The sequence below is a fragment of the Pelecanus crispus genome, chromosome 1 (assembly GCF_030463565.1).
Source record: "Pelecanus crispus isolate bPelCri1 chromosome 1, bPelCri1.pri, whole genome shotgun sequence".
Classification (NCBI taxonomy): Eukaryota; Metazoa; Chordata; class Aves; order Pelecaniformes; family Pelecanidae; genus Pelecanus; species Pelecanus crispus.
In genome coordinates this window covers 24,955,456-24,983,248 of record NC_134643.1, presented here as the reverse complement: position 1 = coordinate 24,983,248, position 27,793 = coordinate 24,955,456, and positions in this window count along the sequence as shown.

The window sequence follows — 27,793 nt, the reverse complement described above, 5'->3', positions numbered from 1 at the left end:
TCTGATATGCTTTTAACTTTTTAGCTATATTTAAACTGTCATGCAAATGTGGTCTTTCACATACCTTGCATTCCCTATCTTTGAGGTATGCAAGTTGAGGCACCTGACAAGTGATGCCCTCCTCGTTCTCTGACAGGGTGAGGATCAGAAAAGAACAGTGTGCACTCATCTCTTCTTTCCACATGAGGTCCAAATATGGTTTAGTGGTGGACTTGGGAGTGTTACGTTTACGGTTGGACTCAATGGTCTTAAAGCTCTATGTATCATCTGATATTTTATGCCAGTTTGTTTACCTTCCTTAGAAAAGCAAGAAAAAGGTAGGGGTTTTTTTACCCTATATAGTTAGAGCAAGATTTTTGAAGTATTGGCAGTCTCCTTTCTCTTGGAGAAGACATGCAGGTGGAAAAATAAGTCCTTTTATAGGTGGGGTTTTGTTTTTATCCTTGGCTTCCACCATAATAGACCCCTATAACAAAAGGCTATGTAAGTTAGAAATAATTTAGAGTAATTAATTAGTTTTTACAGCAGGTAATATAAAAATACTTATCTCACAACCTTTCCTGATTCCTGTGTAAGTAACAAAAGGGCATGGATATTCTTCAAGAAATCTCAGCAGGTGGCCATTGGTGCACTGTTTCTTTAGATGATTTCTTAATTCCCAGCCTCATAGTCAAAGCTCTTTAAAAATATTGTTGACTAAGCAAAAATCCCACAACTGCATACAGACAGACAAATGGTTGTTTTTCTTATTAGGGTATAAGACACATTTTTTTTTTACTACAGACATTTATATGTGAATTTCAAAGATTAAAATAATCAAGAGAGCTAAATTATCAATAAATGATGAATAAGGGTCCTATTGTTTATAACATTGATGCCAAATATCCAGATAAGGTTTGTCCAATCGTCTAATAACAATCTATATTTATTATAGTCACATCTGTAAAGTGATTACCATACCACTGGTCATTTATTGATAGCCTATCAACAATTTATGAAAGTGTTATTAATGAAGATTCTATTAGATCATGTGTGTATTGATTTTAAGGATACTAGAGTCTTTCTTTTCAGAAAACTTTTTATTCTGTTGTTCATCTGAGGAATAAGCCTTTTAACTTCTCTCTTTTTAGTTTATCATCACAGTGAGAGACTAGTAGTCAGAAGGTAAATTACAAGAAAATTGCCAATGAACCAGAGTTAAACAGTAACAGCAATAAATCAAATTCAGATTTCTTTTTTCCTTCTTCTTCATGCATTTATTCTTAAAACATAAACATTTGTGGTGTGCTTTGGGAGGCAATTGGTTTAACAGGAGATACTTGAATTATAGACAACACAAAATAGCTTTGTAAATACCTTTATTTAGAGCACAGTTAGCATAAATGCTTTCATACAGAAAGTCAGAATTATTCTCTGAAGGGAGGATACAGTTTCTTTCAGAAGAGAATTTAATAAATTGTGCTTTGTTGGCACTTGGCAATTGCCAAGGCAGGAAAGGCAGGCTAAGCAATGCTGTCATTTTAAGTGTTAGTCCTCCCAGTGTAATAAAAGCTTGCAGAGAAAAAAGGTCCATTGAAGGATGTCATGCCAAACTTGATAAGAAATCCTCTATGGCAGCAATTAATGCCTTGTGAGTTCAGGAACAAAGGCATAATTTCACAAAGAATTTTCAAAAGTTAAGTCATAAAAATGTATTCCATAGAAATCTTGAATAATGTATTGTAAGAGTCTCAGACAATTCCCCAGACTGTACTTCTTAGTATGGTAATAATCTCTGCCCATGTCTTTCACTTACTCATGTCAGTGCACCTTGTTTTGGTTAATGCTTCATTCCACCTGGCCATCTGGGCTTTTTGTTTCCTTGAACACAGAAGGTCATTGCACTTGATGATAATCAATCATTATTGCTAATGCTCTATTAAGGTGAATGATGGAAATAAATTTCTCACTGGATGTGAGTAGTCTGTTAGAAGCATATTGCAGGAGGCAGTACTGAACCCACTTGCATCCCCAAGTGAACTGTCATATTCAAAAAGATTGGAAACTAAATTTCTGGTTTGTCTTGATATGGAGACAAACGTTTGTGGTAAACATTATTGGAATACTATAGATAGGTTGTGTTTGTGTTTCTACTGTATTTGATAAGGACTGGTTGGCTGGTGTAAAGGACATTTTAGGAGGCTGCTGCATCACACATGAGTTGTGTGAGATCTGTAGACAAAAGCAATAGTGTATGCTAAGAGATGAGGCTTGGTAGTTCTGGGGACTTCAGTTGCAGTCAGCACTGGTACAATGTAGCAGCAGTCACTCTCTGGACATTGCAGAAGAAGGGAGTACAGACTAACAAGTTGCTGCATCAGTTTTGGCAGAACTCCTTAACAATGTTTACGTGCATACATTTCCCAAGTGGTACCAGATTTTTCCATTGATGCTGTGTTCAAGCAAAGATCTAATTGTCCTATAGAGGAATGAAATATGAGTGAAGCAGTGCACATCTCTGATACAGTCCCCTCCAAAGGAGTGTAATTCTTGCATAGCAAGCCCAGTCTTGCATGATCCCAAATGATCACAAATTACCATCTCCACAGAAAGCCATTGATTGGGCTGGGTTCTTTGGAAATACATATACCAGAAAACTGCTCTAGAAGTTAGCAAGTGCAATTTAGTCTGAGGATTTGGTGCATCTGGATATTTCTCAATCTATTTTTCTTTTGCTTTCTTCCACGTTCAGTCTTTTATCACTAGGAATCACCTTTCCTCTACCTTCCCACAAGGAAAGAGGTTTTCTAGCAGTAAAAGTTCATGGAACTTTCCTCTGCTCACATTTTAGGACTTGACTCCCATTTTGCCCTGTAGCCTTGCTAGTGGATCAGAGGAGAAGCATTCTTTGTTGTTCCAAAGTACAAGAAAACATTCTTGGATGACAAGATCTAGTGAGATGGGAATCAACCAAAAAACAAAAAAACACCACCTACACATGAACTATAGTCACAACCTTTAATTCTCCAAAGGTTTTTTCTGTTAAGCTTTTGAAAGGAGACAATACTCTTGTTCATTCTTTTTCATCCTTGGCTTTTATTACAGATGATATGTTTGGGCTAAAATCTTTAGAACATAAAAGATGGTGCTATCTAACCCAGTAGTTTACCTCTGGCCATGGCAAAACATGATACTCTTTAGGGAGATAACAGAAAGCTTGCTATTTTCTGTGATTCATTTCCATCATACTCCACAATTGAGGGGAGGGGTTAGCAATTAGGGATGACAATGGACACAATCCTGCCTAATCTCATCGGTATTTGTTTAAAGACATGTTGTGTATGAATTTCTTGAATCCCTTCTGAGGTAGCTGTGTCCTGTGGCAATAAACTGCAGGAGTTCACTAACCTCAGTGCAAGGTTTGTTTTAGAGATCATCTACTAGCTTCAAAGAGTGCCTCGTTGTTCTAATATTTCATTATTTGGTGAATAAGAATTCTGCATTCATCTCATGCACTGTCAGGGTGGAGCTGGGGGCCAGGAGTGGCAGGTGGTCCTGACAGGGCCATGGAGCAGGCCAGCAGGGGGGCAGCCCCAGCCTCCAACTCCAGGTGGGTCCATGGTGAGGGGCTGATGGTCCCAGAGCGCTAAAATGGGTCCTGGGCCATGGGTGGGGTGGGGGGAGGCTCAGCGGAGGCTGGGCAGGGCCAGTATAACCATTAGTGTCCTCAGGGACCTGACACACACTGCCTTTGAGAAGCCTTATGTGCTTTAATTTTAAAAAATAGCACTTAAGAGTACCTTTTTTTTAGGGTTTGTGAATCTTGTTGGGTTTATTAGATTCAATCTGCCTGCAGAAATCTTTTGTCGTTTTGCTCTTGTGTCCACTGTGTTCAAAGGGAGGAGGAAAGGTGTTGTTTAAGCAGTATTGATTATTTCCAATCATATTTCTGAAATCTTTAGTAGTGCTTGTTGCAGGGATGTTAGCAATATTCCAGTCGGCAGTAAAAGAGAGAAAAATATTGCAAGGTATGCTTTAGAGATGTACATATTTCAGGTTTTATATATAAAATATAAATAATACAATGTAGAAGATAAATAGGAACCTATCCTGATATTAACCATATATATCTCTCTCTACCACAGTAATAGTTATAAAATATTGTATCCTCCTGCAACACAAAAATTTATGCAACAAATACCTGCTAATGTTGCGATGGTGATTGCATTGAAAGCATGACAACAAAGCCCTGATTGTCGTTAGTGGTCCAAGACCATGTATAAGTTTTTTTCTTTTTTTCCTGTCTACCCCTCAGTTTTTGATGTATAAAGCCATTTTTCCTTTTCTCATTAAATGGCAGGCTGTTGGTCCTCAACAGATCTTTTCAAATTATAGTATTGTTTCTGTTCAATGACTGTATTGGCCATTTTTTGCCAGATGCTTTGTCTTTTTTTTTAATATTGCTGCATACTTGTCTGTTGTGCTCTAAATTTGTATCATCACAAGATAATATGATAGAACATCAGTTTATTAATTCCTTGGAAGTGCAATAAAAATCCCAACAGTGTGGGCTGACCCCTTTGTTTGTCCAAGTTAAATGGTATTAGTTCAAAGTAGATTTTTTCTGGGATGGTCTAAATTGATTAGAGCAGACATTTGATGCTCTGGGTTGTGTTTCATTTCTTTCTTGTCATGCAATGCTTTGGTGGAACATCAGGGCTGCCCTTAGGGGAAAAAATTAAGACACCGCCATAGGTACAGCTATAATTATAAATGTTTCTGTTTGCCTCTCCACTCACAGAATCACAGAATAGTTTAGGTTGCACAGGACCTCTGGAGGTCATCTGGTCCAACCCCGTGCTCAAGCAGGGCCACCTAGAGCCAGTTGCCCAGGACTGTGTCTAGACAGCTTCTCAATATCTCCAAGGAAAAAGACTCAACAACCTCTCTAGGCAACCTGTGCCAGTGCTCGGTCACCTTCACAGTAAAAAAGTGTTTCCTGATGTTCAGAGGGAACCTCCTGTGTTTCAGTTTGTGCCCATTGCCTCTGGTTCTGTCATTGGGCACCACTGAAAAGAGCCTGGCTCCGTCCTCTTTGCACCCTCCCTTCAGGTTTTTATATACATGAATAAGTTCCCCCCTGAGCCTTCCCTTCTCTAGGCTAAACAGCCCCAGCTCTCTCAGCCTTTCCTCATATGTGAGATGCTCTAGTCCTTCAGTCAACTTAGTTGCCCTTCACTGGCCTCTCTCCAGTAGCTCCATGTCTCTCTTGTACTGGGGAGCCCAGAACTGGGCACAGTACTCCAGGCGTGACATCACCAATGCTGAGGGGAAGGATCACCTCCCAGCATCACCTTCCAGCTGGGTGATCCCCCAGTGTATACTGGTGCATAGGGTTGTTCTTCCCCTATGACAGGACTTTGTGCTTCCTCTTGTTGAACTGCATGGGGTTCCTATGAGCCCGTTTCTTCAGCCTGTGGAGGTCCCTCTGGATGGCAGCACAATCCTCTGGTGTATTAGCCACTCCTCCCAGTTTTGTGTCATCAGCAAAATTGCTGAGGGTACATTCTGCCCCATCATCCAGTTCATTGATGAAGATGTTGAACAGGATTGGGCCCACTATTGATCTCTGGGCTACACCACTAGTTACTGGCCTCCAACTAGCCTTCATGCCACTGTTTGCCACCCTCTGGGCTTGGTTGTTCAACCAGTTTTCAGTCTATCTTACTGTCTGCTGATCCAGCCCATACTTCTACAGCTTGCTGTCATGGTTTAGCCCCAGCCAGCAACTAAGCACCACGCAGCTGCTTGCTCACTCCCTCTACCCTGATGGGATGGGGGAGAGAATCAGAGGAGTAAGAGTGAGAAACACTCCTGGGTTGAGATAAGAACAGTGTAATAATTGAAATAAAATAAAGTAAAATAATAATAATAACAATATAATAATAATAGTAATAATAATACACGAAGCAAGTGATGCACAATGCAATTGCTCACCACCTGCCAAACAATACTCAGAGAGTTCCTGAGCAGCCATCACTGCTCCCTGGCCACCCCCACCCCCCCCCAGTTTATATACTGAGCATGATGTCATATGGTATGGAATAGCCCTTTGGTCAGTTTGGATCAACTATTCTGGCTGTGCCCCCTCCCAGTTTCTTGTGCACCTGGCAGAGCATGGGAAGCTAAAAAAGTCCTTGACTAGCATAAGCAGTACTTAGCAACAACTAAAACATCAGTGTGTTATCAACATTCTTCTCATCCTAAATCCAAACCACAGCACTATGCCTGCTACTAGGAAGAAAATTAACTCTATTCCAGCCAAAACCAGAACACTTGCCTATGAAGATATTATGGGACACAATGTCAAAAGCCTTACTGAAGTCAAGGTACACAATATTAATTTCTCTCTCCCCGTAGAATCATAGAATCGTTTCTACAAAGCCAGTCATTTCATCATAGAAGGTTATCAGGTTGGGCAAGTATGATTTCCCATTTTGTGAATCCATGCTGACCACTGCTGATCACCACCTTTTCTTCATGTGTGTGGAAATGTTTTCCAGGATTAGCTGCTCCATCACCTTCCCAGGGACTGAGGAGAAGCTGACCAGCTTGTAGTTCCCTGGGTCTTCCTTCCTGCCCTTTTTGAAGATAGGAGAGATATTTGCTTTCCTCCACTCCTTAGGCACATCTCCCAATCACTGTGATCATTCAAAGATAATCAAGAGTGGTCTCAGAATGACATCAGCCATCTACCTTAGCACTCATGGGTGCATCCTCTCAGGACCCATGGAATTATGTATGTCCACTTTGCTCATGTATTCCCTAACTAAACCTCTGCCACCAAGGGTAAGTATTCCTTGCTTTGACTTTCCTCACCACATCCCTGCATGATTAGACAGTGTCTCTGTATTCCTCCCAGGTTACATGTCCATGCTTCCACCTTCTGTAAATTTTTTTTTATGTTTGAGTTTTGCTAGGAGCTCCTTGTTCATCCATGCAGGTCTCCTGTTGTAATTGCTGGACTTTGTTCGTTAGGAGGGACTCCTCTTGAGCTTCCAGACACTTTCCTTTTCTTTCTTTAGCATTCCCACTTTGCACAGTGAGCCTCTTATTTGCCTGTTTCTGGCTCTGTCTGGCTTTCCTTGTCACCACCCAAAATGGATGCCATTCCCAATGCTCAGATTTCTGCTCAGTTTTTGAGTTATTTTAGATTTCAAGGTGTATACATCAAAGCGCTCTGTTCTAGTGGGATGAGAATTCACTGCGCTCATAATTTCAGTTATTTTTTTATGCAAACTTAAAACTTGAAGCATAGAGAAATCATTGGTCCCTCTAAGTCCTGATTTAGTTTCATTTCAGTTCCACTTGTGTATACTGATTCATAGTTACTGTATGTCAGTGCACATTATCAATGCTAGCAAAGTAAATGCAGTCAGTCTTTGGCTATGCCTTCCACTTTAAAGAGAGAATTTTATTACAGTTTTTTTTAAAGTGTATGTGACTTGTCCACTGCTTTTGGCCAAATTATTCGTGTTCTCATATGAGGCTGTGCAATAGTGAATATGGCAGCACATTGGTGAGGTTCCTCCTAGGTGATGTGGTAGTGTGTGTTTGGTTATGAAGTACATCAAAATTCTTTAGTTTGATTGCTGCTGCCTGTAACACCACATAGATATCTCTTTCATAGATCCAGAACTGTGAGGCATGGAAATGTGAGTTATTTCCATTCCTTTGAACACAATATCCTAGTGCAACAGCGTGGCATAGAATCATAGAATCATAGAATCTTTTAGGTTGGAAAAGACCTTTAAGATCATCCAGTCCAACCATTAACCTACATTACCAAGTCTACTCTAAGCCAATCAAGGGTAGACTAGACTAAACCATGTCCCGAAGTGCCACAGCTACCTGTTTTTTGAACACTTCCAGGGATGGGGACTCCACCACCTCTCTGGGCAGCCTGTTCCAATGCTTGACAACCCTTTCCATAAAGAATTTTTTCCTAATTTCCAACCTAAACCTCCCCTGATGCAGCTTGAGCCCATTTCCTCTTGTCCTAACGCTAACTACTTGGGAGAAGAGACCAACACCACCTCACTACAACCTCCTTTCAGGTAGTTGTAGAGAGCGATAAGGTCTCCCCTCAGCCTCCTCTTCTCCAGACTAAACAACCCCAGTTCCCTCAGCCGCTCCTCATAAGGCCTGTGCTCCAGACCCTTCACCAGCTTCGTTGCCCTTCTCTGAACACGCTCCAGCACCTCAATGTCTGTCTTGTAGTGAGGGGCCCAAAACTGGACACAGTATTCCAGGTGCAGCCTCACCAGCGCTGAGTACAGGGGAACAATCACCTCCCCGCTCCTGCTGGCCACACTGTTCCTGATACAAGCCAGGATGCTGTTGGCCTTCTTGGCCCCCTGGGCACACTGCTGGCTCATGTTCAGCCGGCTGTCTACCAACACCCCCAGGTCCTTTTCCGCTGGGCAGCTTTCCAGCCACTCTTCTCCAAGCCTGTAGCGCTGGATGGGGTTGTTGTGACCCAAGTGCAGGACCTGGCACTTGGCCTTGTTAATCCTCATACAATTGGCCTTGGCCCATCAGACCAGCCTGTCCAGGTCCCTCTGCAGGGCCATCATACCCTCCAACAGACTGACACTTCCACCCAGTTTGGTGTCATGTGCAAACTTACTGAGGATGCACTCAATTCCCTCATCCAGATCATCGATAAAGATATTAAACAAGGCTGGCCCCAAAACAGAGCCCTGGGGAACACCGCTCGTGACCGGCTGCCAACTGGACTTAACTCCATTCACCACTACTCTCTGGGCTCAGCCACCCAACCAGTTTTTTACCCAGTGAAGACTACGCCCGTCCAAGCCATGAGCTGCCAGCTTCCCAAGGAGAATATTATGCGAGACGGTGTCAAAAGCTTTGCTAAAGTCCAGGTAAATGACATCCACAGCCTTTCCATCATCTACCAGGCGGGTCACCAGGTCATAAAAGGAGATCAGGTTGGCCAAGCAGGACCTGCCTTTCATGAACCCATGCTGGCTGGGCCTGATCCCCTGGTTGACTTGCACTTGCCTGTTGAGTTCACTCAATATGAACTCTCCATAATCTTTCCTGGCACCGAGGTCAGGCTGACAGGCCTGTAGTTCCCCGGGTCCTCCTTCCGGCCCTTCTTGTAGATGGGCGTCACATTGGCAAGCCTCTAGTCATCAGGGACCTCCCCTGTTAACCAGGACTGCTGATAGATGATGGGAAGTGGCTTGGCGAGCTCCTCCGCCAGCTCCCTCAATACTCTCGGGTGGATCCCATCTGGGCCCATAGCCTTGTGAGCATCCAGGTGGCATAGCAGGTCATTAACTGCTTCCTCCTGGACTATGAGGGCTCCATTCTGCTCCCCATCCCTATCCTCTAGCTCAGGGGCCTGAGTACCCTGGGGATGACTGGTCTGGCTGTTAAACACAGAGGCAAAGAAGGCATTAAGTACCTCAGTCTTTTCCTTGTCCTCGGTGACAATGTTCCCCCCCGCATCCAGCAAAGGATGGAGATCCTCCTTGGCTCTCCTTTTATTGCTAATGTACTTGTAAAAGCATTTTTTATTATCTTTTACAGCGTTGGCCAGATTGAGTTCTAGCTGGGCTTTTGCCTTTAAAATTTTTTGCCTTTAAAAATGATTGCCTTTGGTGTATCATAGCCAACTTCTGTACACTCTTTGCAGTGATTCCCATGCATAGGCAGAGCGGAACAAGTAAATAAGAGAATTCGGTCAGAAACAATTTTGTGGTTTGTCGCTGGGTTTGTCTACAGGAAACTCTGATATAGTGCTGTCTGGGAAATTGATTAGAAATGAGAACAATTGACCCCTATTTTTCTAAATAATTCATAGGTCATTTAGCTTATTAGAATCTGAGAATCTCTTGGGTTATATCTGGATTTTTTTTTTTTAGTTCTTGCATGTGTCAGTCTGAAAGGTACAGAGGTGTCACTCACACATCACTTCTTAGATGGAGCACAGGAGTTTTCTTACATAAAAGACACACTTACCCCCAAAGCTGTCTCTTCTGGTGCATGCCAGTCAGTTTATCACAACATGGTTGATATATTCTTTTCACCTTCATTGGTGAGTTAGTAATAACCTTCCAGATATTTCTGACCTTGTGTATATTGGGTATAAAAAAACTCTTCTTTTCTGGCATTTAGCAGAAGTGGTTATTATTGCTTTTTTGATGAAAAAAAAAGAAGCATGTGCTTCTGTGTGTCCTACAATAGCTCTTCTGTAACTAAGGCTTGGAAGCTAACTTTTCATTTTGCTGTGGATTCTCTTGACTTTCAAGGGCAGAGAAATAATTGTTCTTTCTAGCTTAGTGTTTGAAATTCTGCCATTCTCATGTAACACATGGAAATCACTTTCATTTCAAAACTATTTCCTTCAGTTATTCCAAAGGTACTAATGTAAGACAAAAGTATCTGGAAGAAAAATAGAAATGAGAATAGCAGTCTAGCTTGGCTGATGCAGGGAAATAAAGAATATATCTCTTGTTAGGCTGTCCCCTGAGTCTACAGTAGCCCTGCCAGAAGAGATTATCTAACAGGCATGGACTGGAATTGAAGTAAGTGGTGGCTGCCTTAAATGGAATCCCCGTCTGCTTTGGAAAAGAAAGTTGACTTTCTGCAACCTCCCCTCAAGCTAAAATCATTTGTCAAAATGCCCTTCTGCAATTGTGGAAGCCATTGCAGACCTTGGAAGATTTAACTGTGTTTGGAGTCAGTTTGTCACTACAGGCAAAATCCAAAAAAGGGCTGACTTAGGTGTTTAAAGAATGACTGGTGGAATTGAGATACCAGTTAATTGCAATTCATTAACTCCTCAGCTGTTTCTCAAACACAGGGATCAACACTCTCAATAGGTATTTGTACTTAAATCTCCTTAGCCACTTACAGTTTTGCTTCTGGACATGGCCAGATCTCCCTGGCTCAGTACAGATCTCTTCTTCAAGTAGCTCCCCTGATTCAGACTCTCTGTGGGCCTGATCCAGTAGGAGTGCTCAGAGAAGGTCTGTCATGGACAGTACAAGTCCTCTGAAGAGATACTGGTTTGCCAATATTCTTTTTTTTAGCATAACCATAAAAGATTCTAGTTGTGGAAGCAAAATAGTTAACATATGATCATCATTAGTTAAGAAACATTTGCAGCTGATGGTTTCGCCAGTCAGCACGATTTAATTAACAAAGGAGAGAATTGTAAAAAGACATATTGTCTAGAGCCTTCTTACCTGAAGAATTCCAATTGCTGTTGTAATTTACCATAGTCCTGCTTATGTGACCCAGTTTTGGTGAAGAACAGCTTAAAGGTATATAAGCTCTGCAGCTGCCCCTTTTGGGCAGTCCGTATCAGCAGGGCCTGCCAAGCTGCTGCTGCTCTGTGTTCTCTCCTACAGCCGTACTAATAAACTGCTTCTGTTCTGACCTGATTTCAAGTGTATTCCAATTTTTCTGCAACAGCAGAAGCTACCTGTATAGACCCTGCTTGTAAAGATCTTGCTGAGGAATAGACATCCTATCTGCCTCAAAAGAACAGCAAAGCATTCTTTGTCTGCAACATTTTTAATTGCTGTTGAAACAATACCAAGGGTCAGAAAATGTTAAAGTTTCGGTGGAAAAAAGAGTGTGTAGCCTGACTTTGTAACCCAGTTGTAAGGGTACTCCTCTGAACTTGGGATTCTGGTCCTTATTTCTGTAATTTGTCTTAAACAATATTTGGGTTAAAAAAAAGAAAAATCCAAACTAAAACAAGAGTCAGTCTGCGAACTGCAGTACATGGTCTGCACTATTTTAGCCTTGGGATTAACCTTTTTATTTAGTTTACCTAGAGGAATGCTTGAAGCATTGCCTATAATAGTTTTTTCATACTCAGGTACTGTTAGAAAGATATTTGAAGAATAGCAAGCTACCCCCCTGCCCCCCCAAAAAAAAAGGATTACTCAATTTAGCTTTACATCATGATGCTGACATAAAACGTTAAGGACTTTGAGGACAGATCTTAATAGAAATGACATGTGCTGGCCGTGATTAAAATCTGCTTTTCATAAGAGCCATTCATTCAATATCTATTTCTTTCCAGTCCTATTCAATATATTTCAAAGTAAGCATTTCCAGGCTGTCCAATGCTGGGAAAGAGACGGGTTTCTGATGTTTAAATTTCTCATGTTTAATAGTTAATACAGTAGAATACATTGAAAGTATATGAAATTTTAAAGCAGTTGAATTCCTTTCAAGTTGAAAAGAATGTTGTCAGAAAAGGAAAAAATCCTCTGTTCATTAAGTCTATGGGCAGAGATCAGGCATAATTTTTATTACAGAGGAAACAGGTCTACTTTCCAGGGCACTTCCGGTGTGTAGGTATATAGGAAAGATAGATCACCTCTTCAGTTGTGATTCCCCAGGTTCTATCTTTTCCTAATACACCTTTGCTCTTTTCTGTTTTGTTTCTTGAGCAGAGCATGATTTTTGTACTGACCTGAAATTTCACTTAGGCAAGTAACATAAACATCATCATTTATTTAATTTAAGTAGGGCTGATCAAAAAGCTTTTCAGGGATACAATTTCTTATCAAAGAAAGCAGTTTTGTTGGAAAAGGATCATTTTCTAAAAATCTGTTGATTCTTATAAAACAGAGCAAAATGAATTTGTGAAATCTTTCTATAAAGAACCTATTAATTCTTATTTTTTTGTCTGTCTATACTCTTGAAATACAGAATGTTACTTCTTGGCTTGTAGAAGAAGCCCACATAAAATAACATTCAATACAAACTACAATGACAGTATAAGCTGATTTGGAAAACAAGCATAAACATGATTACAGCACTAAAAAGCTGACACAGCCACATCTTTAAAAACTGCACTTTTAAAAATATTATCTGTAACACATCGGAACTGCTAATATTGGAATCTACCTAATAGAAAACAAGAAACAGGACAAATATCCTCAAAACCAAATCCCAAAATTTCCAAAGTTCAAATATGGCTGGATTCAAGTCACCTGCTTCTATATATGTGCACCACATTCAAAGCTGAAAGAAATTTGTAAAGATCTGTTGATATCAATGGAGCTATAGTGTTTTCATTACTGTAAGAATTGGCCGTATGCAGCAACCACTAGGAAGTTAAAGTCACCTTTCAGTAGGTGTACTTAGAATCATAGAATCGTTTAGGTTGGAAAAGACCTTTAAGATCATCCGGTCCAACCATTAACCTAACATTATCAAGTCCACACTAAACCAATTCATATACCAGCAAGACATTCTCAATTTTGCTTTACTATTAGACATCAGTATACATTTATACATCTCTATTTTAAAGTAAAGATTTCAAAATACACCAGAGAGAGTCATCATTTCAGCCAAGTTTACCGGAACATCTATTGATCATTAGATCACTATAGTATTTGCAAGTGTTGTGGTTTTGGCTGGGATAGAGTTAGTTTTCCTCCTAATAGCTGGTATAGTGCTGTGTTTTGGATTTAGCATGAGAATAATGTGATAACAAACTGATGTTTTAGTTGTTGCTAAGCAGTGTTTACACTAAGTCAAGGACTTTTCAGCTTCCCATGCTCTGCCAGCGAGGAGGTGCACAAGAAGCTGGGAGAGAGCATAGCCAGGACAGCTGACCCAAATTGGCCAAAATGATATTCCATACCCTATGACATCATGCTCAGTACAGAAACTGGGGGGAGTTGGCTGCGGGGCAGCGATTGCTGCTTGGGGACTGGCTGGGTGTCAGTCGGTGGGTGGTGAGTGGTTGCATCACTTGTTGTTCCTAGGTTTTGTTTCTCTCTCTCTTTTTATTTTTTTCCTTTTCATTAAAATTTCTCCTTCTCCTTCTCCTTCTCCTTCTTCTTCTTCTTTTTCTTCTTCTTCCTCTCCTTCTCCTTATTTATATGTTATGTTATGTTATGTTATGTTATGTTATGTTATGTTATGTTATGTTATGTTATGTTATGTTTTGCTATGTTTTGTTATGTTATTTCAATCATTAAACTGTTCTTATCTCAACCCACAAGTTTTCTTTACTTTTACCCTTCTGATTCTGTCCCACTTCCTACTGGGGGTGGAGGGTGAGCGATTTGCTGTGTGGTGCTTAGTCCCCAGCTGGGGTTAAACCATGACAGCAAGCTAATTTTCTCATTAATGAATATTCCTCTGGCATCTGGAAGCATATATTGCAATGGTTTAAAATATATAACCATACTATAACTTTATCGTCACAAGTCATAGCCTAAGTGATTCATATTTCTGAAGTCTCGGTGATATTTAACAGAACTTAGAAAGGGTTGCAATCAAGATGTATATTTAATCCATACTTTTAATCACTTTAATGTAGACAGACAGGGCAACAAGCAGCAAAATTTCACAAAGAAATAGAAATTGGACTTATTTGCAATCATGTATACTTCAGATACCCATCTCTGATTCAACACTTTTGCCCTTATTCTCTGCATTTTTCCTAATAAATGAGTCTGAAGCTATGTCGCTATCATTCATTCCTTTATCTCAACTAGAGTTACCTTTCAGTTTCTCAGGGAACATGAATTAAATGCCTCTGCCTTCAAGAGAAAACCTTTATTATCAGTCTGCTCCTCTCTTTATGCTTGAGAGAAAATACGTAGAGATAAGTCTTTGCTCTTCACTCTAGCTGGCAGAGAAAATTGCTATGACTCCAACACTACTGGGTAGGATTCAGCCCCATATTTGTAGGTGTCTGTATTTTGGTTGTCTACCTGTGAGTCAGTGCCTAAGATTCCACTATAGTCCATGGCAATCTAGCACATAAAGTCTGTGAAGTTAGGATGAGATCTAGATGGAAAAACAGATGTTTGGTGAACTCTAGGGTCTATTAACTCTACTGACTAGATGTCTGCTGACTGTGATGACCATCTAGCTCAAATGCAGACACATTATAGACACTTTATTCTAGGTCTGAAACTGAATTACAACCAGAGTCTACAACAATTTTGCATCTGGTGGTGGATGTTTAACCTTAGACATTGTACTACTCTCATGTATGCCACTTTAAAGTCTAATGTAATTGAGGGAATGGTATTTCATTGGATAACAATCTTTAGTACTTGTTGAGATCTCACTAATCTATTCTAGGAATAGGAATCTATTTTTTATGATTTCAGCAAATGCTGGACCCCTTGATGTCTCTACACCTATGACTAACGTCCATGTTTTTCTTTAGCAATCTGCCGTCGCAAAGGCATCAGTAAAAGCTAGACAACTTTAGTTATAACTAGAAAAAGTATGTAGTCTTTTGAGTCTGCTGTGTAGAGAAAAAAGATTTATGAAAGATATTTCCCATTCATGAAGCTCTGGATGGTGAGCACATACTGATCCCACATTACTTTCTGTTACTGATCAATCCCACATCACCTTCTGTCTGGACTACTAAGCAATTTCCTGTAGGAACTTGTACTTCTGATTAATCCATATTGTCTTTCATTTCTGCTGCTGCTGAAACCCCTTTCTTGTGACTAATCTGAGTCCATTCTGAAGACTCTCTAAGCCCTCAGCAGGTGCAGATGGCTATATGTTCAGCTATTTGAGATGTTCTCCTCCATTGATTTCTGTTTGTGCCTTCTGACAAAGACAAAATATTTCTTTTTGACATCAACTTAAGGGTAGAAGATATGAAGCTTAACTAGTCAAATGCTGATATATAAAGCATGGTTCAGCAATTTCACTTGGGAGAAACTATTAATACAGTGCCTAAGTACCTGTGGAATAGATGAGCTTCTGAGTAGGGCACAGATCCTGCCAACTGGTGTTTGTTTTCACAGAATTTCAAGGAGAATGAGTGACATGTTTGTCTATCATGCACTCATCTTCCATCAGAAAATTTGGTACATACTAAAGGAAACACAGAAAAATCTCATCACAGTGATGTGCATCTCTATCAGATCCGAATTTGCAATACTCATTATGGCTATGAATAACTAGCAAACTCCAAGGCGTGTACCAACCAAATTGTTCCACCTCCTGCTGATAGAGATAATGCAACAGATAACTTAAATCACAATAAATGAACATACAGAATACTTTGAATAAGATTTTAAATAGGCTGTTATGTAAAGAGCAGCACAATATATAGTTGCAAGTCTTTAGCAAATGAGATAATACAGTGATAAGGAAATTTCATGGCGCATTAGTGATACATCTCAGCAGTAACCAAGGTAAAACTGCTCAAGAAAGTCCATTAACAAAGCTGATCCATGATCACTTGATCTTTTTCAATCATATGTTAGGTTCCTGCTGAAGAAACAGCACTTTTTTCTTCATCTGATTAAGTCTGTTGATGCAGCTTGAAAATGGCAAGAACATGTACTGAATACATCATACATGTGGTTTTCTGGCAAAAGCAATACTAGAAGCATCAAGACATTACTTTGTAAAGTACAGAAATAGGACAAAACTGCTCATTAAGGAGGAAAATGTCTTATCAAATGTTCTTAGAATCCAGCATCCACCACCTGTTAGTGAGTTCTCAAACCAACCTGGTCTAGGCAGTGCAGACATGGAGAATAAAAGTATGGTAAGATCTAGAATCTGAAAATTCTATTAACATCATTACAATGTAAGAGGGGGGATGTAAAATTACATTGAGAAAATTTGCACCTTAATTAAAATCTTAAAACCTCAAAAGAGGATGAGATGGGCTTTGTCTATTAAATATTGTATTTGTTTTTAGAGAAATTAATAAAGAAGACATTTGAGATAATACTTCATAGAAATACTCTCATTTTCCACATACAAATTTATAAAAGAAACCCAGAGAAACAATGTAATTTCTCAGAAAATATGTAAATCTGATCAACAGTTACCTTCAGTTATGTTTGTCCATCTCACAGTATCAAAAAACTGGATTACTCAGCTGTACCAGCATCCAGCAACCAAATTAGTGTAAGGCAGCATTAATTAACTCCAAATGAATGCTCAGTAGAGAACTTTTTTTACAAAGAATAAGTGAGTTCTACAATACAGTTATATAACTTGATATTTTATCCTTAGGCACATGAGCTCATATTTGTCTCTTTATAAAGTGAAGAACAAAATAGTCAAGAACATCTCCAGGTATCTTCATAAATTCCTCATTGAAAATAGATTGGAAGGCAAATATGAAGAGATGGTGTGGTCAGGAAGGATAGCAGAGTTTTTGGATTCATGAACAAAATAAACCTCACTGATACCTTCCTGCAGTTGACATTGATTTCTGCATTCATGAATCAATTGGCCATGCCTTCACAAGCACATTTGTCTTCATGGGACATCAGGAAAATTTTCATTCCTCTTGAAGAATCTTCATATTAACTATGAAATCATTTAAATCTTTATAAAAGATTTCAGTACTTAAAGGGGGCCTATAGGAAGGATGGGGAGAATCTTTTTAGCAAGGCCTGTTGTGACAGAACAAGGAATAATGGATTTAAACTCAAGAAGAATAGATTTAGACTAGACAGAAGAAAGAAATTTTTTACAATGAGGGTGGTCAAGCACTGGAACAGGTACCAGAGAGGTAGTCAAGGCCCCATCCCTAGAAACATTCAAGGTGAGGTTGGATGGGGCTCTGAACAGCCTGATCTGGTTAAAGCTGTCCCTGCTCACTGCAGGGGTTGGGCTGGATGACCTCTAAAGGTCCCTTCCAACCCAAAGCATTCTATGATTCTATGATTCTAGGAAAAAAGACCCCTGCATGTGGGATCCGTTGTCTCCCTACAGAGGCTGTCTCTTTATGCTTCAAAAGTGCAGTTTGATCTTCTATCCAGTGAGGCCACTAGTTTATATACGGGATCCCAGTATATATATATAAATCCCAGTTTATATACAGGAATATAAATTGCTCTGTGCAAAAGACACCTGAGATTTCTCTTTTCACAGCGGAAAGAACTTCTTCCCCCTGTTCATATCGTGCATAGCTTGGACCATCAACCTGGTTGAGAACTCATTGCCCCACTACACTTGTCACAAACATACCTGTGAAATTGAGTTCAGGATTTGAATTTTGGAACAACAAAGCAGACATAATGAGTTTGGGAAATATTTAATGGCAATAGGACTAAACTGCAGTAATGAAAACATTTAAAGAGTCAGGGGAAATATCTTGGCACTGAGGTTTATTAGATTATGGAATAGTTTCCCAAAGTGATTGTGCTTACAGAATATACATTTCAACAATTTAGTGCAAATACAGGGGCATGCAGGGGGAGTATCCCAGATTTGGGACTTCAGCATACTTTAGGAGGCAATACCATTTAAACAATCAGACAGCTTTATTGTGAGGCCTATGTTTAAATAATAGGTTAGTTGTCCAACATTATTACAGAGGCTTCAGTGTCTTTGGGTCTTATTTTTCACATATAGGAAATAGGAAAGTATCCAAACTAATCTGCAGTTTTGTTTAAAGGATAAGAACAATGACCCAAAAAGCGTTAGAGTGTGCCCTTGAGTTAATAAGTATGTCAACAGATATTTGCAAGCTTTCTTCATGTACTTCACAACTGACCGCCACTAGCATTACCATTCTAGTTCAGTGCCTATCCTAATCATGCCATATTCTACAGTACTTCTGTGATTCCACTATTTCACTAGAAAACTGGCCAAGAAGATAAAACTAATGTCACTAATACTCTAATTACATTTTAATACTTTTTTTAGCCAAGGCTTCTAGAGGACTGAATATGTTCAACAAATTCGTATGGATTAATTAAGTAAACTTTATCTCTTTTCCAAGATTTAATGAGAGCTGATTGCACAGGATATAGCTTTAGACATGGAATTGGCATTAGCAATATGTATTTTTATCATTAAACTGGAAATATTCCCAGATTCATGCCAAACAATATACTAAGTATGAAAAACATGCCATTTTTAATCTTACATATTTAAGATGTGAAATGCCTTCCCTCCTTCCCTCCTTCCCTCCTTCCCTCCTTCCCTCCTTCCTTCCTTCCTTCCTTCCTTCCTTCCTTCCTTCCTTCCTCCCTCCCTCCCTCCCTCCCCCTTTCCTTCCTCCCTTTCCCTTCTCTTTCCTTCCTCCCTCCCTCCCTTCCATTATGAAATTAAAGTATTGAAAGAAAAATTAAGCAGGATTTTTTTTTAAATTTACAATAAATTGTAGAGCAAACCTGTTAATTCTGAATGTAACTAGATGCAGTATTTTCATGTAAGACCCAATGATACAATGTGCAAATGATACCCCAACAGGGAAGATGACAAAGTAAGAAATTATAAAGACAGCAAAACAGGCCTATGATGTCAGTAAAGAAAGGAGGAAAATAATGTTGTGGAAGGTTCCGGTCTGACATGAAATAAAAAAGATGAGAAGTACATATTTTAAGCAGCAATTCCCTGTCTTCTGGACAAGCTTCTCATCTTCCCTGATAAGTATTTTAAAACACATTTACTCTGACAGGCGCATCTAACTAGAAGCCTAAAACAATCTGATTTCCAGCCTCAGAGCTCTTATAAATGCTGCTGCTGACTGATAGCTGCTCCCTATTTTCTAATTTGCAGACTGCACATATTTGTTCTTCTGGTCGAAGGAAGGAATCAACTGACACTGACACTTACAAGAAAACTCAATCGTGGAGGCCAGCATTTATGTTCAGTTCCACAGCTGGCACTGCAGTCTGTCAATCCACAGGTCATCATGTCTACCAGGCCATTAATCTGTACATGACATTCTTCTAAATTCAGGTTTTAAGAAAAATTATTTTTTTGCTATTCATGTTCATTCTCAATTTTAAAAAGTAATGCACTACCATACATATTTTTACAGGCTTGGATCCATACTCTGAACAAAAAACGTAATCAACCTAAAACTGCCAGTCTGGGACAACTGTAGTTGAACACACTGGTGTGGTAGAGAAGGGAAAGCGGCAATCTTTTGATACAAGCTTTAAATTTGTAAAATGAATTTGAAAAATGTGTGGAAAGAACTACCTAGGGAAAACTGAAAGTGTGAGATCCAGCTGAAGTTCACTTTTAGTTCTGAGTTATATTTTTTGACATTAATTGGCTCATGTTAATAATAATTACTTTAAAATTGTTTTGATCTTTTTGTTTGTGTTTTTTTTTTAATTTTGCTTCTGTTTCAGCCTACACTGAATAAAAAAAAAAAGGAAAGTGATAGAAAGAAAACACAGTGAATTTTTTTCTCACACTGGTCCCAAAATGAAGTTGTTAGAAGGGTGTTATTAAGAAAGAACTACTGAGAGTGAGAAAGTGCAAGCAACAGAGCATCTGATTAGATGTCTCCAAAGAGGAACTGAGTTTCACTAACAGGAATTCACTGGCTCAGATAGTTGTGTGTTGCAGCTTTAAGCTCTCCTGGAAAAGCCTTTTCTAAGCCTCTTCAGGTTGAGGGAGCAGGCTCCATTAGGAAAGAACTAGTTTGAAAGAACACATACAAACCGAGTGCCATTTCCAGCTCAACATCTTCTGTAATACATGAATATATGGGTACCTTTAAATTTATGTAAGATTTTCCCATTGAGCACTACAGCTCACACAAACAAAAATACAACCTGTGCTTTCAACCATGAACTTATTTTGTACAGATTTTAATCCAAAGCAACTACACTTTCATAAATGGTCATTCATTCTCTAGAGCTCTCCTGTAATTATTTGTCCTTGGTTTATGTGGTAAACAGTTTATGTGTCTGACTAGGAAGCTGGATAAAAAAAATCCTTTTACCAGGAAACTTAAGGAGTGAAGAAGCACTACATAAAAATAATGTTTTCTATGCCAAATTCAAATCTGGAATAAACCCCAGTGATAGTACATTTCAGCAACATGGATGAGTATCATCTTCCGAAGGAAATATTAAAATACTGTTAAATAAGTGACTATCTGGGGACAAGGGTGTTGTTAATTTAAAAATCTTCAGAAAAAAATGTTCACTGAAACCAAAAGAAAAATGGAAATTTGCCACTATATGTGTTCTGCAGTATGAAACTGTGTGCATGAGCGTCTGTGCGTGTATGTCTGCAGTAGAGTATTGAAAAGTGCTTTTAGTGCCCCTTTTTGCAGAAATGTCCTAAGGGGCATTAAAGTTTGCTTTCTTAAAGACTGATCTTCAAAGCTTGGTCAGTGGTTTAATTTAAAAATCTAAGTGAGGGTTCGTATTCAGGTATTCTCAGTGCTCTCAGCCTTAGATAAAACCAGCAAGAAACATCATTACCCTGAAATAACTTTTTGAAAGGCCTCTGAAAAAGTAGGGTGCTAAATACAGACATTGTGATATTGCCAGTTTACATATCAGTTAAAATGTTTTGATCTTTTCCTGATCCTAGCTCTTGCTGGTTTAATGTCTATTTATGTATTTCTACCAGCCTGGGGCATCTCATTTTCTTCCCACCTAATAATGTTCTGTTCTTTATAATTGTATCAGGGTCCACAATTTTAATAAAGCATATAACAAAAACATTTGAGAAATATTAGTGACAATTTATTAGTAAAGACAGCATATTCATTTGAACATCTCCAAGTGTTTACTCCAGTGACTAAATTAATGCTTGATTTCAGCTTAATTTGCAATTTCAGCACACACTGCAAGATATTGCCTTTCACTGCATGTTTACATTTAACTTTAATTTGTGCATTTACTAAAACATAGCTTTTCATAACTTTTCAAGTTAAGAAGTCTACCAAACAGGCAAAGCTGAAATAACAATGTTCTACTGTTTCTCCCTTTGGCTAAATTATGCAGTTACAGGCAAATGCTAAGCACTAAATTTTTTCAGAGGGATTTTTGAGAGAAGTCCTGACACAAATGTAACCTTGACAACAGGAATGTCATCTTGACAGCATGATTTTATTATGAATCAACAATAACAACATCTTTTGACTTTTACTATACCAAGGCATAGACCCTTAATGATTTATGACTTGAGTGGGAGTTTAGCATATAAATACGTTTATGGATCGGTGCTGGTATCCTTTTAAGCTTATAGTAATAACTATAACAATTCCAACAAATGCAATTCTACTACTTTGTGATTATCACACAGGTTGAGTCTTTATTTGATGCAGACCTGCATAGAAATACTGCTAGCTCTAAGCAAACTTAAGGCAGATGGCATATATTTCTCAGTTTAAGGAATATGACCATTCTTACATGCTACTTAAGGAAGAGAAGGTGAAGTTGAATTGATTAAACCAGTTCTCATCTCCTTAACCTGAAAAGTTCTCCAGTGTCGTCTTCATCCTAAGGCTTGCCATCCTAAGGCAATCTTAAAGAAATATCTTGTTACAGAAAGCAGTGTCTGATTAAAACAAAAAATCACCACATTATTTCCCCTGCTAGTTTGGGGCAAAGACTGCTTAGTGGTTCCAAGCTCTCTGCACATTCAGTCAGTCTCAATAATTTTCTGGAAGTGAGTGCCTATGGATTGTTGGCTGACTCTTAGTAGCCAACAGTTAAATGGTTAAATACTGCTTGCTGAGGTACTGCAGCCATCAGATCCAGCAGCCAAAGTGCCTCAGCATGGTACATTTTCTCTGCAGGATGAACAGAAAATTAGTGGAAATTCTGTGACTACTTCTCATCCTCAGTCTTTAGTACCGTTTCCGAAGCACTATTTGTTTTGCCTTTAAAGCACCATAGGCCTGTGGATTACAATGCCCTTAATTCCTAACTTTGGTCTACATGGTTGGTTATGCTTATTATCTTTCTTGCTCCTAATCCACCAAATCTATGGTTTTCTACTGCCTCACAAACTGTAAGACCATGGTATTACAAATCCAGCCCTGCATGAGTTTAGCCCTAGAGATCCCAAAGTCAGTTTTTGTACATTGACCTGCAACTTCTGTCATGCTTTCTTATCCTGTGATTGAAGCCTTCTTTCTGATACAGAAATGGATCCTTAATTCTATTTCTAAAAAGCCTGCATCATCCAGTAAAGAATACCTCAATGTCATTGCCCAGAAGTGGAAAAAAAATGTGCGCACAAATGCAGCAGAGCCCCTTTTTTGCTAGTGGAATATTGCAAAAACAACATATACCTCCCAGATCAAAACACTGATTTTAAACATATTTATCCTTCATTTAGAGAAAAGTGCTTTTGTTTAGAGAAAGGTGACATTTTCTTTAAAGTTCTTTTATTCACTTGCTTGGTTTTCTCAATGAAAACTGATGAGATGATGTGGAAAAAATGTCTATTCAGCAGCAGAGCTTCTGAATTTCTGTTCGATTATAATGAACATTGCTAAATCTAGTCACGACATACAACATTTATTCTCCACCTGCTCTAACTGCATTCATTGCTCACAGAAATCTATGTAAAGACCATGTGAAGAATCTGAGCTGGAAAAACATAGAAAATAGTTTCCATATACTTTTTAGCTAAGTCTGGAAACAAATAATGTAAAGGTTTATAGATTTGCTTCTCTGCATGTGTGCTATATGCTTGCACCCATTCAGGGATAAACTATAATATTTAACATGCACATTTTGTCTGAGTGATACACAAGGTTGCACTTTATTAAAATGTTGTAATAGACACAGCAAAATCAAAAACTTTCATCCTATTCCTAAAACATGTTGAAAGGGTTTGTGCAAAGTTAAGCTTAAAACCTGTTGAGTTACTTGTGTCTCAGCTTTTGAAAAGCAAATTTTTCCTGATCTTTTTTTCCTTTTTTCTTGGCAACGGGTAAAACAGCCAGGCAGCTAGAAAAGGAAATAAGCCCTTCCTGTTATCGTCTTGGGGTGGGGTAAAAGGTCCTGGTTTAGCTCTTCTTTTGAAACCCCTCAGTGTGATGATGCAAAAGGATGTCCTAGAAAGGCTCTGAGCCAGCACAACTTCGTGAAGACAGTAAAGAGGAGGCACATACACATGTGTGAATATATGAACATTAGAAGCTGCGATGCTGGGTCAGCTCAGAGAACCTTTTAGTCAACTATGCTGTTCCAGAAAGGGGTTCATCCAGGATGCTTTGTGAAAAGTATAGATAAAAAAATCCCAAAATGTGAAGAGCGATCCTTCCATTCTACTTCCCATCAATCGCCTGTTTAAGGACTGAAGGCTGGTGATGTATATGTCTGTGTACTACCAACAGTACTAAAGGACACAGGCATCACATCTCATATGCACTCTCCCATGCTCTGCAACAGGTATCAGATGAAGACATATCTTGTTCATACAGCATATGAGCTGATGAACAAGCCTGTCATTGTTTAAATCGCACCTTTGAAGATACTCATAACTTTTTTTTTAAAATTTTCCATTTTTAAATGGAACAACAATTTTCAGTTAATGTGTATTTCTAATTATATTAAATGACAGTTTGTTCTCTCTTTAGAAAGCAGCTGTAATATGACACAGTTGAACTAATAAAAGACATGTCTGAATCCCAACTAATCAGAACATGGAATGCATAAGGACGAAGGCACAAGAATGGAAGTCTGATATTTCCATCTGCATAAGCATCACTTGAATGACTTTGCCTGATCTCCTGAGGGTTTTTTTTTTTTTTAATAGATAAGGAAAAAGAAATATTTTTTTAAATATTTATAATGTTGCTATTCATTATTATGTGGTTTGTTCATGTTCCATGTGAACATTGGAGGCCAGATTCTCCACTGGTTTTACATCCCAAGGTTAAAAGAAAACTTCTTTAAAGTGCCTTCTGGATTGTAGCCCTAATTGCTTTCCATAGTTGCTACATGAGGAGAACTGAAAATCCTCTATCTCTTTTCTTTTTCACAGAGATATGATAAGAGACAGAAAGCTTTTAAAGTGTCCAGAACATCAAGGAAATATTTGCCTCCACACTACAAATAAAGAGAAATTATTTCCTGTTTATTAATGCTCAGAGCGCAGCAGACATGACAGTTCTATCAGCAAGTTTGTCCCAGATCAGCTCAAGCTCCTAGAAATCCCTGCTTGCATTGACTCTACATGAACTAGGTTAGAAACCTGACAGAGCAGTTACCTGCGAACTTATGTGAACCATGGAGCAGGACCAGACATCTAACATATCTACCATTGCATCACATTTTCACTCTGTTTCACTCTGCATCATATATCACTATATGGACCTTCTTGTTGGTGAGGTGTTATTATTTTAAAGATGCAAAAGTATGACTTTTCAGACTTACTTAATTTTTAAAGTAACATGTAAAGCTATCTTCATGCATACATAACCTTGGGATGGAAAGCAAAATTTGTTACAATAATCAGCTGTGTTATGGCTGAATGGAATAAAGAACTATTGAATCCTTAAAGAGACAAAGCCATTTGTGTTGGTTTTTTGGGAGAGAATATATTACTCTATTTTGTTAAGCTTAAAAGCAACTTTCACATGATAGCTTTATAGAGCAATTATAATAAAACACAATCAATGTTTTGATGACACTGCAACAATGAAGCATCATTTCTTTCACTAGTTTTGAAATCAGAACTTTTTTTGGTGACATTTTTTTTGCATTTTGTGTGCATAATACCTCTAAAGTAGTCTGAATTTACAACATTTATTTATCACAGGCTAAAAAGATGAGCTAATGTCTTATCTTCTTCACATTTTATGCTTTCTCAATATGTCAAGCAATAACTATACTCTCCGGCAGAGTTGGTGTATGAGTAAGTAGCTGATTCATAGACTAACTTACTATTTATCAATATATGCGCAAGTAATGAAAATCTTAAATTGCATATTCTTGGTCTCTTTTTTTTGTTTGTTTTTCTGTTCCTCTTGAAACAAATTCATCTTTTTACTTCCCTTTATTACCAAAATACACTTTTCCCTTCGCATTTTCCAAAGTGAGGCAGAAACATAACAAATTACCCTACAGAAAAGAAATACACAGCTGTTAAACTCAGTTCCTTGCATAGACTTCCCTATAATTTATTGCGTGACAGCAGTTTACATTATGAGAGACATTCCATTGCTAATGATGTTTCTGCTTAAGACAAATGGTATTTGATAAGTCTTCTCTGAAAAAAGATATTGAATTGTTTCTTTGAATGTTTTCTATTTTTCCTTCATTTCTTGCAGAACTTGGATGACAGGTCCATTAGTTGTCCCAGGTTATATTAAATCTGGAATATATATATATTATACTCATAATTTAGGGGCTTCAGTAATATCCAATGAAAGTATGTCAGAAATTATGATATGACATTTAAAAATGTACATTCTTTTTCCTTACAGCGGTCTAGGTTTAACAAAAAAGAAAACTCAGCACTTTCGGCTTTACTGATGCAATCTTTGTTTGTATGATTGTGTGTGTGGATGTGGCGCTCTACCATATTTCCTACCTTCAGCTTCCCCAGAAAAATCTGTCCCCGCTAGCCAGTTTCAGCCCAATTTGAGAAATGGGCAAAATTTTCAGAGATATTCAATATTTAAGTGCTTAGGGAAAATATACATCTGCGTCAAATAAAACAAACAAAAGGAATGTGCTGTGCTTTTAACCAGGGAAAAAAGCCAAATAAGCTCATTCTAAATACATGTTTCCTTGTAAATGCCTCTGTCACTGAAAAAAATTTATCACAGGTCACATTTCAGACACTGGAGTCAGTAACTACAAGACACCAGTCCTGGTGGGAAACCCAGCTTCCCTGTTTCCAACAGTATTTTGTATCTTCACCTTTCCCTGGGCTTAATTCAATGACTGGTGAATTTTGGCTCAAGCTCTTTATTTCTGCTCTGAATGTTTGATATATTTCAGTATAAACTTTCTGTGTAGAAAGGATATCATTCTATGGTTTTTGATGATATTGTAGGAAAGCAGGAACTCTACAGATAAATTATATTTTTTTATCACTAGTAAAATTCTGAATTTCATCTTTTATAAGAGACATTGAAAATGTGTAACAATACAAGTAGTTAAAACAAGTAAATGCACATAACATTATCATTTTCTAATATCCAGGGAAAATCATACTACTACTGATCACAACACAAAAATAATAACTTTTTAAAGGACTACCTTCAAGAATATACATTTGATATAGCTGCTGTTGTTGTTCTTTAGCCATTTTGGTTTTGCAGGTCTTTTACCAGTCTTTAGTCTTTAGATTTGACTCTGTAAATTCTTGTAGATATATTTAATGGTATTCACTAAGCATTATTATAAAGTACAATTTAAAATAATCACGGAAAGTTCAATGCAAGAAAATCTTTTGTTATATTTCAGTTTAATTTATTTTTGGTTTTGTTGGCTTGTCAAGACTACTTTGCACTTTTGCATGTGAGGCACTTTTGTACCAAGAAGAAAAAGCCAAGTGTGAATGGTCTTTTTTCCTAAACTAGCTAAACATGTAGAATGAGAGGGTGAAGATACATCGTTAAAGTTTATATAAAGTAACCCTCAAAATAGCAGTAGCTTGGGTATTTAGTTTGTGGATAAATACTTGAATGTGACTGTGCTTTGCTGAAATGTAATCAAACATTAAGTTTGGGACAAACATTAAGTGATTTAACTAGGTGTGATTCATCTCACCCATCCTTAGATGTCTGCATCGTAGCAGTTGTCCAGGCCACTTTACAATCTCTAAACTAAAAATTGCACTTCTAGAGCATAACTGACCTCATATTAATGTAAACGTCTAAACCAGTTTTGATGAATCCTATTGTAGATACAACTCTCTTCACTGGTTCAAAAGTTTACATGGCAGTTTAGATCTATAGCTCAAAACTGAGGTGAGATGAGTCCCATCCAAATTTACAAAGTCCCTGTGGGACCCAGGAGAATCCTTGCAGTGGCAGCATTTTCACAGTATTTCCTCCTCTGGAGCTTTTCTTGTT